Source organism: Neoarius graeffei, chromosome 28, assembly GCF_027579695.1.
Source record: "Neoarius graeffei isolate fNeoGra1 chromosome 28, fNeoGra1.pri, whole genome shotgun sequence".
In the NCBI taxonomy this organism is placed as follows: domain Eukaryota; kingdom Metazoa; phylum Chordata; class Actinopteri; order Siluriformes; family Ariidae; genus Neoarius; species Neoarius graeffei.
This window is the reverse complement of record NC_083596.1, coordinates 49,589,554-49,602,064: the sequence shown is the minus strand read 5'-3', so window position 1 is coordinate 49,602,064 and position 12,511 is coordinate 49,589,554.

Below are 12,511 nucleotides of genomic sequence, written 5' to 3'. Positions count from 1 at the left end.
GCGTGATTATACGAGTTACTATATCCTTCCTGACAAAAAAGCTCGAACCAACTCAAATCTGTCCATTTTCTGATCTCTGCCCCTCTCTTATCAACAAGGTGTTTGTTTTTTTCCACCCACAGAACTGTCACTCGCTCACTTGAAGATTGTTTTTTGTTTTCCGTACCATTCTGTGTAAACTCTACAGACTGTTGTGTGTGAAAACCCCAGCAGGAGATCAGCAGCTTCTGAAATACTCAAACCTCACACTCATCTGGCTCAAACCAACACCCATACTGCCACAGTGAAAGAAAGAAAGAAAGTCACACTTCACTGTGAGATCACAATTTTCCCCGTTCTGATGTTTGAACATTGTGAACATTAACTGAAGCTCTGGATTTGTATCTGCGTGATTTGATGCGTCAAGCGATCGGCCTGGTGGATGTAGGGGTGTTCCTAATAAAGTGGCCAGTGAGTGTATACCAAAGGCTGTTTCTGATTAGAAAATGAAATCCTGGATAGATCACGACCCCAAACTATGACAGTCGCAGTTGTTACACACCCACGAAAAGAAACCACAAGCAATCCTTCTGACATGTCGCCTGATAGTGTGAACGTAGGGCTGTTGAGCAACTTTCATTAAGGTCAGTCATAATGAATCGTAAAACTGCACGTGTACAGTGCGGGGACAGAACCGCAGTCCGTCCATCGACCGGAGGATAAAATGCCCATGCATGCGAAACCTCTGCTACGTTACGTTCGGTTACATTACGTTACCTTGTAAGTCATATTCACGTGAATCAGTTGGATGTGGTAAAGTTGATTCTCCTAACCCCGGCTGTAATTTTTCTGAATGTATTTGCATTTTTACATAAAATGATAACAGAATGTTATTTCCGTGTTCCGTGTCTGTAGGTGGAGGCTGTTGAAACTCATGTGCGTGTAAGTGTGCGAACGCCGCATTAGCGCCTGTGTTTTTATCTTCTGGCACCATTTCTTCTTCCTCTCTCGTCATCAAATGCACTTTACTGAGCATTAGGTCCCCATGTCAACACACACACACACACACACACACACACACACACACACACACACAGTGGAAACCTCCTGGATGCAAACCGAAACCAAGCAACCTGTTCTTAACCTTCACACAGTGCGGTTTTCCTCTTGCTCTCCTTTTCTGTTTATTGTTATGATTATGATTTGAGCTGTATTTTTGTATTTTTTTTTATTTTTGTTTTCAAGGGAGATCTGAAGGAGTGTGTCTGAGATTCCAGCATTCCTCCCATCTCCCTTACTGCATTCCCTTTTGCGTGTGTGTGTGTGTGTGTGTGTGTGTGTGTGTGTGTGTGTGTGTGTCTTGTGTCTGTAATTTACTGACACATAAGCGCTTGTTAGTGTTTTTTTTTTTCAGTGCTTTGAATGTGAAAGGTGTTTTTTGATTTGAAATCTGTAAGTTATGTTTGTTGAAGAGGAATGGTAAATAAAACACAGAAACCTCGAAAATGTCTCTGCACTCTGTCTGCTTCCAAAAAAAAACCCAAACACGTGTCTTTGGTGTGACTCATTTAACATTTTTTAATTTTATCCTCATTCATACATCTCACACACCACACACACACAATTTCTGCATGTTGGATTCACAAAAATATCCAGCCACAGTAAAGGGCAGGGAGATTTATCTCATATTCCGAGAGAATACAATACACACCTCGATGCATGATCAATCATTCAGTCAACAGCTTTTTAACTCTTGGTATCAAAACAAACCCATCAGAGAGAGAAGAAAAAAAAACATTAGGTGTGGCCAAATCAACTAGTTGGTTGATTCAGAGACACCAAATGGCCTGGAAGACTACGGAAAACAACTGTCGTGGATGACCAAAGAATTCTTTCCCCAGTGAAGGAAAAACCTTTGACAGCAGTTGGCCAGGTTGAGAACATCCTCGAGGAGGTAGGTGTATCTTGCACGAAGCCAACAATCAAGACAAGACGTCACCAGATACAAGACACGAGATGGAAACCAGAGGTAAGTCTCAAAAACAGGAAGACTTCACTGGGACTGACGGGCACAGAGGCCACGCCTCCTTCAGATTGACTGACAATCATCGAGGCGACGCCTCGTTCAGATCGACCAACGATCACAGAGGCCACGCCTCGTTCAGATCGACCGAGGATTACAGAGGCCACGCCTCATTCAGATCGATTGATGATCACATAGGCCATGCCTCCTTCAGATTGACTGACGATCACAGAGGTCACGCCTCCTTCACTGTAACCGATAAACACAGACGGTCGATCACTGATTCAGTTGTGCATCTGTTTGATTTGGTTGCAAACCTCTAAATCTTTACACATTTGACTGTTGTGAGGAAATATGGATGACGTCAGCTTCACTCTGATAGGAAACCCGCTCGCACTTTCAACCAGATCTCTCTCTCTCTCTCTCACACACACACATACAGAGGTGACACTGCCGCACTGCAGTGTGACTGTGTGCTTACAATTTAATTATGATGAATGAAGAGACGTGTGATAGTCGGAGTGTGTGATATGCTTCTCAGACACTATACACTCGTGTATGAGACAAAAGCAAGTGTGAGATGTCTGGTCTGCGTCTAGACATGGAAAAACACAAATAACAATCCCTATTAATAGTGTCGTAGTGACACTTTCATTGTATTCACATCCCATATGACAGCACACTGTGTGTAACGATGCTCATCAGGGTTTATACCAATGCTACAGTTAATATTGTTATTATCGGTAGCGTTCTGTCATTGCAGCTCTTAGCATCCCTGACTGATTTCTCCTGAAGGCCGTGTTTAGAATTATTTTATAGAATAATCAAATTTTTACTCAAAACAGAACCTTACACATGAAATCCGATGTCTCCTCCTCCACAGTCTGATCTACTGTCCTATTTTCTGCTCCGCTCACAGTCCTAAAGTAGAGCGCGGCTATTTCTAGAGCTCCCTTCTCTAATCATATGAACCATAAAGCCATCATTCATGATTTGGAGAACTGTGGGCTCGTTCGATACACATTTGCAAGCTATTGGCTGTTTTGAATAAAGGAACCGTCTCCGAGTGTTCAAGCCCGCTCGCTGTAGGAATGTAATGCCTCGCATTAACGACGTCCACATCATTCACTCGCCTGCGCACTGGTTCCACACCACTGACACAAACCATCAAGGATCTGCTCATGACTTTGGACCTTTACCTCATGAGCTTTGGCGACCCGTGTCAGGACAGCGCATCTTTCTCGGCTCAAAACAGTGACTCGGTAAAGGAAAGCGAAAAAGTCCTACTCATTATGAGTTATTTGATTTTATTTATTTGACTGTTTTGAGAAGGAGAACATGCTGGTAGAATCTGTCCAACTGGATATAAACAGAGTTAGTTGTCAATTGTTCCTAGGAATATTTGGACTAGATATATACCAGGATCAGACGACATGAGACGTTTCTCTTTCACGATGGTCACTGTGTTGGATTAGCCAATCAAAATTATCGTGCTGTAAATTCCTACCGTGTCTTGGTCTGGAGACTTGCAACATTCCAAGTTTGATCCCAATTAAACATCATTCAGGTCCTTGCATGTCTATGGGGAGGAGGGTTGAGAAAAGACAAAAAATTCTGACGTGCTCAACTTTTCGTCAGGGAGTCATGGGGTGTCCCAGATGCCACATTCTTTGATTATGTTGCATTTTAAGGCCCAGTCGTCAATCCCAAGGTTTATACTTGGGCCTGATGCTGGAAAGTTGCTGCCGCAAACAAACTGTAAAAATCGTACTGAATTCATGAAGTCTGATCCCAGCATTTGTTGAGAAAAGAGGTCGTATCCTGTGTTTGTGAGTCGCTTCAAACCATACGGTTGCTTATTGTGAAGATTTCCTGCGATTCCATATACAGATTCCATGATCAAGTTCAAATCACTGACTTATTCCAGTTGAATAAACATTTTGTCAAACTCAGTCGTTTCGCACTGATGAATTGAAATAAATCCATAAATTATGACAAACAAGACTTCTCATTCAATTAGGGCAAAAGTAATGGCACCCTATAAAAGGAGGAAGACTTGGGTCTCGGTGTATCTGATCATCTCTTTCATTGCTGTAATATCTCATGGTGGTGTGTGTTAAAAAATAGAATCCATCCATCCATTATGTGTAGCCGCTTATCCTGTACAGGGTCGCAGGCAAGCTGGAGCCTATCCCAGCTGACTATGGGTGAGAGGCAGGGTTCACCCTGGACAAGTCGCCAGGTCATCACCGGGTTTGACACACAATCATTCACACTCACATTCACACCTACGGTCAATTTAGAGTCACCAGTTAACCTAACCTGCATGTCTTTGGACTGTGGGGGAAACCGGAGCACCCGGAGGAAACCCATGCGGACACGGGGAGAACATGCAAACTCCATACAGGAAGGCCCCTGTCGGCCGCTGGGCTCGAACCCAGAACCTTCTTGCTGTGAGGCGACAGTGCGAACCACTACACCACCGTGCCGCCTAAAAAAAGCATATGCTTTGTTAAATATTTTAAAAAGAGAAACCACAAATGTGTTATTGGAAAAATTCCCTTCAGCTTCATTTGAACTTATTTTAATCTTAAGCTATAATTACACTCTTTCCACCGTTCTCATGGTTCCTTTCTCCTCTCTTTGTGCCCCTTCTATTTTTCTCCTGCTGTCCTTCAATATCCAGAATGACCTTAATATACTGAGAATTATTGCCAAAATTAATATTTTGTTTAACTTTTCTTTTTATATGTCCTTATATCTTTCTCCATCTCTGAAGCACTACGCACACACAGGACAGCTATATTTCTAATATCAATAAAGACCCCCCCAACACACACACACACACACAGCTCAGCCTTTTCCAAGCAGTGACATCACACAGATGACACTCCAACACTCTTCAGCAATCAGTAACCCCCTCAGATCTGCTGTCGTGGTCCAGTCGGTCTGATCATGGTCTCACACAAGTGTTACGGTCCAGCTGGATATCCTCGCTGTGCCTCTGCCTCAGTTCCGCCATCCGCCAATACCATTCCAAGGTCATATGCCTCTGAATGCAGCACTTTGATGGCACTATGGTGTTTTCCTGTTAGACCTGATACACTGAGACTGGACACAGTGCTGAATAATACACTCAAATATTTAATTTGTGTCTCAGTGTGGAACATATATGTGTGTTTATGCGTGTGTGTGTCATGCTTTTCTTTTAAGATAGTAATAGAAGAGGATTTCGTGGTAAAATCATGTTGTCAAGGCGACAGGTTCGTCGAGGATGGAGGGGTGGGGGGTGGGGTGCTTCTCTGAGAGAATGCTGGGATATTCCAGTCACGGATGCATCGCTATGCCACCGTAACCGTGGCAACCTGGTGCTCCTGATCCCCACTCCAAGAGGACCAGGTAAGTACGGATAAATATCAGGAAGAGCTTTGCAGTGTCTTGCGCACACACACACACACACACACACACACACACACACACACACACACACACACACATATATATGATTAGAGGTATAATTTCACCTCACCGCCTCCTCAGTGTGTAAAATCTTCTGATCTTCCAATCTGTCCAATCAGTGCCGTAGAAACACTCAGACGCTCTCACAGAGGATATTCGCATTAAAGATGCGTATGCAAACAAAAAGGAAAATAATACCACTGATGATGATAGATTTCAACTACAATAATATTAATGAAAAGAAGACAGTCTACATATCAAAATTAAAAACAAAATCCACCAGTTATAATCAAATCATATCACAGAAGAGTCTTTTGTTACAAATTTACCAACACATCTGAGGGAACTGTTAACGTTCCTGATGGTTTTGTCTTGTTTCCGCTGTACGTTTGCATTGCGTGTTAAAAAAAAAAAGAATTAACAGCTACTGGTTAGCTAGTTAAAGGTTTAGCCTCATTCATTAACTAGTTTATACTTAAGGGGTGTCCACACAGGAAGTGACAAGCAGTGATGTGGCGACCAGAGACCATGGAATGTCAATGAAATTCGGCAACTTGTAGCGGTGACAGACGAAATAACCCTTGACGATGTGAAGTGGGCGGGAACCGAGTTCAACTTTGAGGTGACGCAACTGAGGTGACGACCAATGGGAGTGAAGGATACCACTGACTGACAGATGATGCTGACACTGAGTTCCTCCAAAGGTTAACACGAGGAGACAACTTCGGTTCCTACCACTTCAAAGTTTATTTGTTTAGTGCCAAGACTTCTGATTTGTTATTTTGGTGAAACCCTGAGCCAGTCGTTTTTCTTTGTAAGGATTGATCTGATTTTGATAAGAAGACTGCAGTAAGTTAGTTTCTTGCTGCTAGGCAAATGACATAGCCAGCCATTGTGTTAACAAGATATCTCAACAGTTGACAGGCTAAAATTTGCCTGAACAAAATGAGCATTATATAAACCAGAAAAAATTAGGGATTTGATCTATAAACTGAACTATTTCTGAACTGAAAGAAAGTAAATGTAGGGGAATCATCACTATTGAAGCATAGCTCTATTCATATGCATATGCTGGAGATATGTTTATGTACTGTCGGGAAATAGAGGTACAGTATGCATCCATTTCTGTTCCCTAAGGTACAACCTACACTAATGTACCCCTCAGGGCTCATTATTGGACCTCAGCATAACTGTGTGTACATTTTAGGGTCAAAATGTACAGATATGTTTCCTAAGCAGGATATAAAAGGTACAAATAAGTACCTTCGAGGGTCCTGCTCCAGTGACAAGCCATTGTACCCCCAGAGATACAACAATGTACTTTATTTTCTGAGAGTGTGGCCTTGAAGTGAACTTGCCAGTTACTGCTTGTTTCACTTGGAAAAATTTGGGGTGAGAAATATACAAGAGAGATACAGAGGCTACCAGAGCCTGGAAAGTCCACTATGTGATGGACAACGAGCGAATCGCTTTACATGTAGATGACCCAAACTTCTCGAAAGTCCAAACTTTCTAGATGCCACGCAACAGTGTTTTTCCAAATGTAACCACTTTGTCAGTTTGTTACTCTCACAAATTTCATCATATAACCCACGAAACAGGAAACTGTGACGGTTCAGTATTTTGGCCACCATGAAGCCAACCACCATCCAAGTCCTAAAAAACCTCCAGGTAAACACACTTTCTTAATTTATTGGTGTATCAGAATGAAGTGTTTGGGAAAATAATCCACCACAGAGTGATGTGACGAAGTGGAGTTACTGTTACCACCCAAAACGTGTTCCTCGTGTTGCTTATTATTCCCTAGACACAGCAATTTGACAACAATTTTGACATGTTTTTTTTGATCTGTAAATAGTTGCATTTCAAAACAAGTCCATTCTTGTTGTCACTTCCACTATACAGCAGGTGTAAACAGATATTCCCTCACCAGCCTTTCTGTTTTCCGTCTCTTAAAGTTAAGAAGATACAAAATGCAGTTTGTCATGATACAGAAGAACCACAAAGTGTACCGTAAACCTCTCTGTTCTGAAGACGTGTCAGAAAACTTACTGAGTGCTGACACTGGAGACTCCTTCCATCAATGTTTTTTTGGTTGTTTTGTTTCATTTCCTCAGAGAAAGGTCATTTGAATGAGATGAGGGCATTAATATAAACCTGTGACCAATCAGAATCCAGAATTCAGCAGCACTGAATCACAGGATGTAATTTTAACTTCAACACAATCTCAAGTTCACTTTGTCTACTTTTTATCTTGTGATTCTCTAAACGTCCAGTGCAAACCAAATGTCGTATTTGTGTCACAAAATGGTAACAGCGACCCAAAATGCACTGCAGTGGAACACTGTGACATCACCCCGATAACTTAATGTGATTTGGCCTCCGACCACATGGATTTGACGCATTCCCAATGAACAAAAGCGACTGATTAATATCGCCCGTGACTATAGATAATGCACAAAAAAATGAAGACAGCTCCCACCTCGGCAAAGCTATCATGAATAACGTTATCTTATTGCTTATCTCTTGTTTTTTTTCCCCTCCCTCTTTGTTTCATTTAACTGATTTCAGCAGAGCCCGGCGTTGGACAGCGCTGCAGCTGCAATCAGAGCTGATCAATAACTATTTGCGACGGCACACCAGCACTGATTCAGGATGCAGCTCTCGCCCTGCCGTTGCTGTGGAAACCACCGCCGCAGTGCTGCGGGCTGAAATTGGGAGATGGAGGGGAAAAAATGAGTGGAGGGGGGTGAGGAAGTGAGCGAGGGGCAAGCAATTCAGGTGGGATAGGTAGATGGAATGAGAAGGAGGAAGAAACACAGGGAGACAATCACTGGGTGATTTCAGCATATTTCTCTCTGGGCTACTGGATGTTGGCTGACTACTAATCACTGAAACAGACAGGAATGTGTTTGGCACAAAGGAAGGACAATTCTGCTTCACAATGTCTCAGAACTAGTAATTTGATGAAGCCATGTCTGATTGAACTCATTAGCTGATTAGCCCAGGTGTGTCGTGAACATGTCACACAGCACTGAGCTTTATTTCAATAGGCATTCAGGTTTATTCTTTTCACACACTCATTTGGCATCATCTTTTATCACATAATTTTCACTTCTAGAAAGTTCCATTCTTCTCAATCCTACTGAAACATTAACGATGCATCGGCTGAGGGAAAACGAGTAGCGTACCCAGACAGCAGGGGATTCTACACTAAGTGTGAACAAGATGAGGAACATAGGGGATGTTTATGCCAATGGAAAGTGTATTATTGACTAAACATGGCCAAACTGTCCACAGTAACATATAAGATTTTACTGATTTTGGGATCTAGTCCAAAAATAGAGCCTTTCTTCATATTTGTGCAGTATTATGGGCAATGTTTCACAAAAATAACTAGCATTCTAGCTCATATAATGCCAGACATAGTGGTAAAATATGGTCTCATTAATACTGAGTTGTTGTGTGTTTGGTTGATGGTATGGTATGGTATGGTATGGTATGGTATGGTATGGTATGGTATGGTATGGTATGGTATTGGGTGGTATGGTATGGTATGGTATGGTATGGTATGGTATGGTATGGTATGGTATGGTATGGTATTGGGTTTTATGGTATGGTATGGTATGGTATGGTATGGTATTGGGTGGTATGGTATGGTATTGGGTGGTATGGTATGGTGTGGTGTGGTGTGGTATCGTATGGTATGGTATTGGGTGGTATGGTATTGGGTTTTATGGTATGGTATGGGATGGGATTGGATGGTATAGGATTGTATGATATGGTTTTCCGTTTCCGGTTGAGAGTATGCCATACACATTCTGGCTGCCGCTTCTCAGCGGAGCTTTTTTATTTTTATTTTTTTTTCCTTTTGTTTTTCTTTTTCTTGTTTGTGTAGTTTGATGTTTGTTTTTTGTTTGAGTGTTTTGTCCGCCGGTTGTGGAGTAGCTCCGGACCCAGTTTTGGGCGTTGGTTCCCTCCAGGCCTTGGTTCACCGTGGGTGATGCCTGTGCTCTTCGCTATGAACTACAGTGAGCTTGTTGCTCTTTTAACATCAGGGTTGTCCAGCGATCTGTGCGGTGGTGCTTTTGTGCTTGGCGCAGTGTTCCGAGTGATGTTGCCCAGTGTTGTCATGTTGGCTGTGCAGGTGGTTTTGGGACATACCAGCGCTCTGTGTGGTGGTGCTTCTGTGCTCAGTTTGTGGATCCATGGCGTGGTGTTCTGAGTGATGTTGCCCAGTGGTGTCGCAGCAGCTGTGCAGGCGGTGTGGGATTTATTTTCGTGCGCCTTTTGGTGGGACTGTGGTAGCTACATCATTGGAATTACATCCTGACCCTCTTTTGGTGGACTCTCCCCCCCCCCCAATTCTAAAGCGGCCTTGGGTGTGAGAAAGGCGCTATATAAATTGAACTGTTTATTATTATTATTATTATGTGGCAGCGGGGGCGTGGTCAAGCGTCGGTCTGTGAATGGAGGGCGGAGTCAGGGAAGGTAAGTGGCAGAATCACTGCACCTGATGTGAGTTAACCTGTGTTTGTATGTCTTCCCCAGTGACCGCGCCCTATAAAAGGAGAGAGAGAGCAAAGAAAGGGAGCTCTCTCCCGACCTGAATGCATGTGTGTGCGTGTGTGAGAGAGCGAATGAGCTGAAAAGCCACCTATATAACCGAAAATAAAAAGTTTCTGAGAACTCAGTTCTGGCCTGCCGTGCTTCTGTGCTCCACCCACCTGCTCTGGTTCTACAGTGGTGCTGAAACCCGGGACGGAGCGCAGAAGGAGACAGCCCCATGGAGTCCTCCCCCTTCAAGGACCTGGTCCATGCCCTTGTCTCGGCCCAACAGAGCCAGCACCAGGCGCTGGTCGCCCTCCAGAAGGAGCAAGAACAACGGTTTGAAGCCCTGGTGCTGGCACAGCAGGAAGATCGCCAGGCATTCCGGCACCTGCTCGCATTGGCGGGGTCCACCATCACCACCGCCGTGGACCCTCACCACCTCACCCTAATGAAGATGGGTCCGCACGATGACCCCGAAGCCTTCCTCGCTCTTTTTGAGCAGTCAGCAGAGGCATGGGGTTGGCAGGTGGAACAGCGCATGGCGCGCCTCCTCCCCCTGCTAATGGGCGAGGCGCAGCTGGCCACGCTACAACTCCCCGCTGACAGCCGGCTGGTCTATGCCGACCTCCGCAGGGCCGTCCTCCAACGTGTGGGGCACACCCCGGAGCAGCAACGGCAGCGCTTCCGCACACTGTGCCTGGAGGAGGTCGGCTGGCCATTCGCATTTGGCCAGCAACTCCGGGACGCCTGCCGGCAGTGGCTGAGGGTCGACAACCACAACGCCGAGGGAATCATCAACCTGGTGGCGCTGGAACAATTCATCACCCGACTTCCGGAAGGAACAGCGGAGTGGATCCATTGCCATCGCCCGGTGTCGCTGGATCAGGCCATCGAGCTGGCGGAGGACCATATGGTGGCTGTTCCGACGGCAGGACAGCGTGTCTCCTCTTCTCCCCTCTCTTCTCTCTCTCTCTCTCTCCCCTTCTGTTTCTTGTCCTCACCCCATTCCCCCACCATGGATCCTCCACCCCAGCTGGCCCGCCGCACCCGCAGTGCCCTACCATCTCCTACTTCCATGTCTGTGTCTTCCCCCCCTTAGGTGAGTGAGCTCCGAAACATCGGTGCAGAGGGAGAGCCTGGGCCGGTATGCTGGCGCTGCGGGGAGCGCCAGCATGCCGCAGCGATGCTGGAGCACTGATGCTGGAGCACCTCCAGCATCAGTGCTTGGCAATGGAGGTGGGCGCGGTGGTCTGGATCCCCGACGCGCCAGGGACCACTCTTGATCAGGCCGGAGCGTATCGCATACCGGTGAGTATCCAAGGGGATACGTATCAGGCTTTGGTGGACTCCGGCTGTAATCAGACCTCAATCCACCAAAGCCTGGTGCAAGATGAGGCATTGGGGAGAGCACAATTGGTGAAGGTGTTGTGTGTGCACGGGGATGTTCACAACTACCCTTTAGTGTCAGTCCACATTCTATTTCGAGGGGAGAAATTTAGAGTAAAGGTGGCAGTTAATCCTCGCCTTACCCACTCCATAATTTTGGGGACTGATTGGCCGGGATTTCGGGAATTAATGTCACATTTAGTGAAGAGTGGGGCCTGCCATAATTTAGCGGGGGGAGGTCACGGTGTGGCATTGGTGGGAGCAGCTGTCAAAAAGCCGTCTACGTCATCACCGCGTCAGAGTGAGGAGCAGCGGGCTCCTCCTCCCTCTCTCGGGGAATCCCTCATGGATTTCCCGTTAGAGCAGTTGCGAGATGAGACTCTGCGGCATGCGTTTGACCAAGTGAGAGTAATCGATGGTCAAATGCTCCAGCCAAACATCACCCCGTCCTTCCCCTATTTCTCCATTATTAAGGATAGGTTATACTGAGTGACACAGGACACTCAGACGAAGGAACCAATAACACAGCTTTTGATCCCAAAGAGCCGCTGGGAATTTATATTCCAGGCGGCTCACTTTAATCCCATGGCCGGACACTTAGGGCAGGATAAGACTCTAGCCCAAATAATGGCCCGGTTCTATTGGGCAGGGATTTGCGGTGATGTCCATAGGTGGTGTACGGCGTGCCGCGAATGCCAGTTAGTAAATCCAGAGGCCATTCCAAAAGTGCCTTTGCATCCTCTGCCATTAATCGAGACCCCATTTGAAAGAATTGGGATGGATCTCGTCGGGCCATTAGATCGGTCAACACGAGGATATCGCTTTATTTTAGTTCTGGTGGACTATGCAACGCGATATCCGGAAGCAGTGCCTCTTCGCAGTATCTCAGCACGCAGTATTGCGGAAGCACTCTTCCGCGTCATCTCCCGAGTTGGAATCCCCAAAGAGATTCTGACTGATCAAGGCACTACGTTTATGTCATGCACACTGCACGAACTGTATGGGTTACTGGGAATTAAGCCTATCCGCACCAGCATTTATCACACACAAATGGATGGCTTAGTCAAATGGTTCAACCACACCCTCAAGAACATAATTCGAAAATTTGTAAGC